Source organism: Melozone crissalis, unplaced genomic scaffold, assembly GCF_028551555.1.
Source record: "Melozone crissalis strain CALT ecotype California unplaced genomic scaffold, PUWL_Pcris_2 ptg000006l_1, whole genome shotgun sequence".
In the NCBI taxonomy this organism is placed as follows: domain Eukaryota; kingdom Metazoa; phylum Chordata; class Aves; order Passeriformes; family Passerellidae; genus Melozone; species Melozone crissalis.
In genome coordinates, this window is record NW_026535784.1 from 36,743,208 (window position 1) to 36,749,960 (window position 6,753).

The following is a 6,753-nucleotide window of genomic DNA, read 5'->3' on the forward strand; positions in this document are numbered from 1 at the left end:
GCTCGCTTATTGCGGCAAACAGATGCAAGCAAATGGGCAGCTCACATGCATGCAATGCCCTGCATTAATTGCCTCTTGTGTCTCAGCACAGCTTTGGAGGACAGCTCAGCTTGCCCCTCGCTAGGGCATGGCTCCTCCTCACCTTGTCACCCAGGAGCTGAGGGACATCACTTTGGGAAGGGTGATGGAGGGTACGAGCTTCAGCCATCTCGCAAGGCAGCCCTCTGTTTAATCGCATTATTTTCTTGCTTTCCATGACTCACCAGCCTCACAATGTGATTTGAATCAGCCTAGCATAATTATTTTTTTAAAACACTCATTTTTCTTTGTTTCCACAGATGTCCTTTCCAAGGCTGCTTTCATTTCTCTCAATTCCTGTTTTTTGCTATTTCATCATGAGTACAATTGCAGGCCTCTTTCTAGGATATCCAAAGGTATCTGCATCAGAATATGTCTCCTTTTCTGAAGAGGCTCTATAATTTTCATTGTAAATAATGAAAGCCCAAGATTGTTTTCAGTGAAAATTAGATTTTTTTCTTTTAATCGAAAATTACCTCAGCCTATAAAAATTACTTTAATCAAAATCACAGTGTTTCACTGAAAATGTCTTGATGTAACCTATTTGAAAAGTAAACATAGGCATGAAGACAATGCTTTTTCTTTTAACAGCACTGGTTTACCATTTATAGCCTCTTGAAATTCTTTACACTCCAAATTTACTCAATGTGAAATTAGTGTCAATTATGCTAATCTTTTTAATCCACATTCTTAATATTGACAATACTCTAATCTTTCAGACACTCAATTGTTTTCACATTTTATCTTCCTCCCAGCTTGATAAGCAGTGAATCTCTTTCCACACTTTCTTTACTTTTGGTCTTTCCCCTATAAAGCACATACTCTTAACACAATTTCATTCTAGTCCTCCTTCTGTCTAATAAATGCATTTCTACTGTAGCCAGCTCTTGTTATCCCTTTGCTTTACTCTCATCTGATTCTCAGAGGAAAATGGAAAGTCTTCCTACAGGTTTTCAAAGCAAAACCAGACAACTTTCCCAGTTATTCCATATTCTGGTAGAATTCCATATTTCTGATACCAAAATAAGGTTAGGAATCTACCATAACATATTACTGGAACAAGGAAAAACAAAAATGCCACAGAAAGATAGTTCATAATTTTTAATTTTAAAAAGTAATTTTAGATGTTTTAGAAAGTTTTGCCATTTGCTTTTGAGAACTTGGAAAGGTTTCAGAAGTCTTAGTAAAAAAAGCTGGTTTTCACTTCCTCAGAAGTTTTCTCTTGTCAGTGGCACTTTCTGCTCAGCCCCAGCCCCTGGCTGTTTGCTTTTTTACCTCCCCTGATGCTTCTGTGTACCTGTCACAGGCTGTATCCGTGTCCTTTAGTCCTTCTGAAGCTGCAGTCACAGATCTGTGCAAGAAATTTGTCTTTCAATGGATTTACAATCTGCCATTTTAATCAGTTCTTCCTAGACATTATATGCCTTTAATCCAGTTTCATTCATAGCTACTGGTAGCTTTGATATTTTAATCAAATGTTTTTGTCCATTGCATTTTGCTTTTATTATCTGAGACTGAAGAATGCTGTTCTCTCTGTTAATAGTGGACTTCTTCAACACCTCTTTGGGCAACCTTAGCAGATCCTGGGACAGCATTTTGAAACTGTGTGCTCTCATATAATCAATGATAAAAAATTAAAATTAAATCTTGCAAAAATTTCTAATTAAAAATAAGTGTAAATGAATACAACTTTGTTTCTGGAGATGCACCATTTAAATAAGTGTTTTTCCTATCAGAAGCATATAGCATATTGTTTACTGCTTTGGAGAAATGGTACCAGTATGTGGCAGATAATAAACATTTACCTTAATGGCAAAACATTTACCTTAATGGCAAAATCTCTTTTGCATAAGTTTCATACATTTATTTTTCTCTTTTGCCAGGACACCCTGACAAAATTTAACCTTTGTCAAGCTTTGAAGAGGATGTGTCTAATTTCTGTCTCACAATACTTCCTAGCTCACTATAAATACAATGTCATTATGAGCAGCATTGTGTACTGAATCTGTAATGTCTTGCAGGATAATTGTTTCAACTCATTGAATAAATGAAAATCACATGGGATCCATTCCAAACCTGATTTTTTTTTCATCATTTAACTTGCTCAGTGTCTTGATTTTTTGCCCTTTTCCATGCACAGATATTTGATTATTTACTCCATAAAACCTTAAAAAAAAAAGGAAGGAAAGCTCCCCATCATGCCAGATCAAACATTTGTAAATATTGAATAAGTGGATAACAAAGCATGCTAGACAAGACCATGATCATATAATGTGACAGTACTGTTTAATAAATCCTTTCAAGAAGTGTTTGCTTCATTGTCTTTGATTGTTGCTGACTGGTTACTTCAAGTTTCTTACTGTTTCTGAGAACAGAAAGTCCATGGGGAGCCACACTGACTTCTGTATCGTTGGAATTGATTTGTCCTTTTGTGCTGCTGCAGAAGATGGTGACTGTTTTCATTCTTCCACAGAAATATTTTGCTAAGCATCTCTAACAGAAGGAAAGCATCTCTAATGCACTTCATGGGGTTTTTTACTCATTACAGGCAGGACTACAGGTAGGCAGGGAGCCCTGTGTGACTTCCAACCTAGCAGTGCTGGAGTCTTTATCACAGGTAACAGATCTTCCAGACACTGGGCAGAGAAATCAGAAATTCAATATGAACTATGCCCATAACACCAAGCCAGACCATCCCCACACTGATTAAGGTGTGTGTCAGTGCCCTTTATCCAGTGCTTAGGAAAGGCAGCTCTCTCCTCTCTCACTGTTGTCTTCTTCTGCTCCTTTTTTGCTCAAATATATGTGGCACTGGAATATTTCAGATAATTTTCCTAGTCTGGTTCAATACACACTGTCAAAGAAGGATTGGAGGGCCTGAGGTACAAACTGTGCTTCTGTGTGCTTTTGAAACAGTTTGGCTGTGCTCTGCTCTTGAATCATGATAAACTGTAAAATTTCAGGTCAGTCCTTAAAGAATTAGTAAATGAGAGAACAAGTGCTACGTGCAGGAGGAGTGAAAGAGGCTCCTCATGAAATATGAGGACAGAGATTGCACATCTGTACTGTATATTGTGCTAGTTGTTAGTATATTTATATATCTTTTAAAAAACAACCCAGATTTCTGAGAATAGTCAGCTTTAGAGAAACTGATGACTGAAGCAGAGAAAGCATTAGCTTTCTCATTAAATGCTAGTTACTGATAACACTTGACTGACCTATATACCTCCTAAACAAGAAAAATGCATTTCTAGAGCACCTGGGGAAATGACACATGGCTAAATTTTCTTTAGATTTTAGAAATTATGTTAATCATTTTATGCCTACAAGTTTCATAATGTGGTTTGAGCTGAGCAGCTGTTGCTGACGCTGCTTGTCTCATGCAATGCAGCAGAGTTGCATGAGTATGAGAAAGAGAATGAGAGCTTCAGGATCCAGCCACAGCACAGCAGAATATTAATGAGCTAGCTAGCATCCTGTTTGGTGCGCATGGGAAGTGAATAAACCCCCAAAAAGATCTGAAATATTGAAGGAGCCCATGGTGTGATACGGAGCCCGTGGTGTGGTACAGAGCCCAGCGCTGAGGGAGAAGGAGCCTTAATCTGTACGGCCTTCCCACAGCTGCTGCACTCCCAACTCCCATGTGCACTCCATGGGGAGACTTCAGAAGGGATGGATGGATGGATGGATGGATGGATGGATGGATGGATGGATGGATGGATGGATGGATGGGCGGATGAATGGGTGGATGGATGGATGGGTGGGTGGGTGGATGGATGGATGGATGGATGGATGGATGGATGGATGGATGGATGGATGCAGGGTTCTGTGCTCACCAGAAGCTCTTTTGGCACCTTCCCTCCTGCTCTTTGAGCCGACTCTGGCCAGGAATACCTGCTGCTTTCCTTCCCAGAGCATGGACTCAGAGCCAGGCAGGGAACTGCAGGGCAATGGGGCACAGCTCTGTTCCCCATTGTGGGAAGGAGGGTAAAACCTGCAAGAAGAAGGCAGAAAGGAATTTTACCAGATCACATCTGAAACCGGAATTCTACCTGTATTGCAAAGAAACCCCGAGTCAGTTCTGGCTGCACACCTGACAGCAGCATTTTGAAGTCTTCTGTAACCTACAGTAAGGGTTCTGTGCATTTGTGTCTATACCTCAAGTGCTGGAATAGACATGTTTATGCAATTCAATAGTCAAAAATATTTTTTAACAACCACCAGGGAATTTGGACAGGCAGCAACTTTAAATACTTGCCTTTGTCACGGAATCACAGAATATTCTGAGATGGAAGAGACCCATAAGGATCATTGATTCCAACTCCTGGCCCTGCACAGGACACCCCAAGAGTCACATCCTGTGCCTGAGAGCATTGTCCAAAAGCTTCTTGAACTCTGCCAGGCTTGGTGCTGTGACCACTGCCCTGGGGAGCTGTTCCAGTGCCCAACAACCCTATGGGAGAATAACCTTTCCCTATATCCAACCTAACCAGCTTATGCTGTTTTTTGGGTTAAATATGGTTAGATGCCACAAAGTAGGTGGCAGTGCCTTAACTGTATGCATTTTGTACAGGCCACAAGGGCCTCTTCCATCCTTTTCAAGGGGAGTGCTGATCTTCTTTGCTTTCATACAACACTCAAAAAAGGTCATAATTCAGAATTACCAAACATCCATAATTCATAAGACCAGACATCCAAGTGAATAAACCTTGTCCTGCTTCTACCACCTACTTCAAACCTGCCATATGACTGACTCCTTGAGGTTTGAGTGGATGAGCACACATCCTATGCCTTCACTTCTGCAATCAAAAGTCCTACTGAAAGGCACAGAGAAACCTGGATTATGAAAAATGGCATATAATCAGTAGCATGTAACATCAGTCTGACTGACATGTGCCCACTGTCACTGCTCTTCCTGATCTTCCTTGTCTTCTGGGGATGCAGAAGACAAGTTCTGTTTTCAGCCATCTCTTGATGTCAGCCCAACACCCTTCAAAAGCACCACAAGCATATTCACAGCAACACTACTAAATACAGACAGCAGAGGAATGATTTGGAAGCAGCAGTATTTCCCTGTTAGATTCTTGTGTCTCAGATAATGAGATGCATGATGCCTGCCTCATGCTGATAGCTGGGCTATTGCTTGCTTTTTATAAGAAATGATTTGCTGGTGAAAAGCCAATCAGCAAAATGCTGAATGTATTACTATGTAATTTCATGTGAAAAGAGATAGAAACAGCCTGTATCCTTGGATAATAACTAAATATTGATTTTCTAGTAGTTGTTTTATCTTCCCCCAAATCATCATTTATTAATGGAGACAGTTCAGCCTCTGGTTTAAATAGGATTTGCTGAAGTTTAAGTCTCTGTTTCTCTTACACTGCAGCTCTAGGTAAGCAAATGGTTAGTAGATCTTTTCATCAGTGGGCACAAGGCAAAGGCATTCCAGACTCTTATGGTGAAGGTCATAAGCTCTGTTTTTTGAGAGAGACAGCAAAAAATAATGACAAGATTCAGATGCAAAGAAACCCAAGAAACACTAGTCCTTCATGCAATGTACATTTAAACCTTGAAATCTTTGCCCATGGAGTATTAAGTGCTTGAATAAGCATAAAAAGCAAGACAGGTTTGCTTGGACAAGTTGGCATTGAAATACAAGAATTTTGTAGCATTTAAGGATTTATTTAATATAAATTACCAATGTGCAGTGTGTGTAGCTCTGTAGAAAACGATATACTGGGGTGAGTTGTCATGATATGCCTGCTCTGTCACTATTCTCTCCCCATCAATTATTCACTTCTTCTGGCCCTCTGGGGTTAGACAGACCTTTGATTCAATCTTGTCTACTCATTTTGATGCTCTAAAAAATAAACTCCTACATTCTGTAAGTAATTTTCAGTTTGACCTTCTATACACAAAAGGTACAACCTCTGATACAGGAAAGACAATTGATGAAGAAAGAGCTTGTCTTATTACCTTGCTTGTGTCCCAGCTGGTGAATAAAAATAAGTTACATTGAGTCCACATTCAGAGTTCACATTTCTGAGTCAGCTATGAGGGAAAGTGAATGAATTTGAGCATAGGGCACCAAGAAGAAAAGAATAGTAAAGCAGAGAATCTAGGTTCATCTGTCTCCTACAAATCAATCAACCAATAAGTAAATTTCTTTTTTTTAACTCTCTTGGCTGTTTCAAACTGAAATTGGAGATTTTTGTCTCCCACATTTTAAGGAGAGGCAGGATGCACTATTATTTCACTTCTTAGAACATTTAAAATTGCTGCCTTCCATGGCAAAGAAGAAAATCATGAAAGAAAATTAAGTGCTCTTGTTAGTACAATACACTTAAATTAAAATCCTAAAATGTTCCTTACTAATGAAAAACATCAAGAAATCTCTCCTAGCTACATTAAAATGTAAAAATTTTATTGGGAACAGGTTTTTCTCATAAGAACAGACAAGAGGCTTTGGTTTTCTGTATCCATTTTACTACTTTGACAATCTTAACATTAACCCTGCTCAGCTTACTTTCTCATCTGATGCAGTAGAAGAACCTCAGGGCTGCCAAGGCTTGAAGACTACAGAAATTAGCATCTGCATATACAAGATTATAAGTTATCATGAAAACTCAACAAAAATGTTGTGAAATCATGTCACAATATGGAAACTAGCTCCCA

General features: G+C 39.2%; 1 non-coding gene across 1 annotated transcript; it reads right to left on the reverse strand.

Moving 5' to 3' along the window:
* Positions 1-4,589: 4,589 nt before the first annotated feature.
* LOC128950978 (U6atac minor spliceosomal RNA) lies at positions 4,590-4,715 on the reverse strand. Its single transcript, XR_008484414.1, has one exon. It is a non-coding gene; the product is annotated as a U6atac minor spliceosomal RNA (small nuclear RNA).
* Between the last annotated feature and the right edge of the window lie 2,038 nt (positions 4,716-6,753).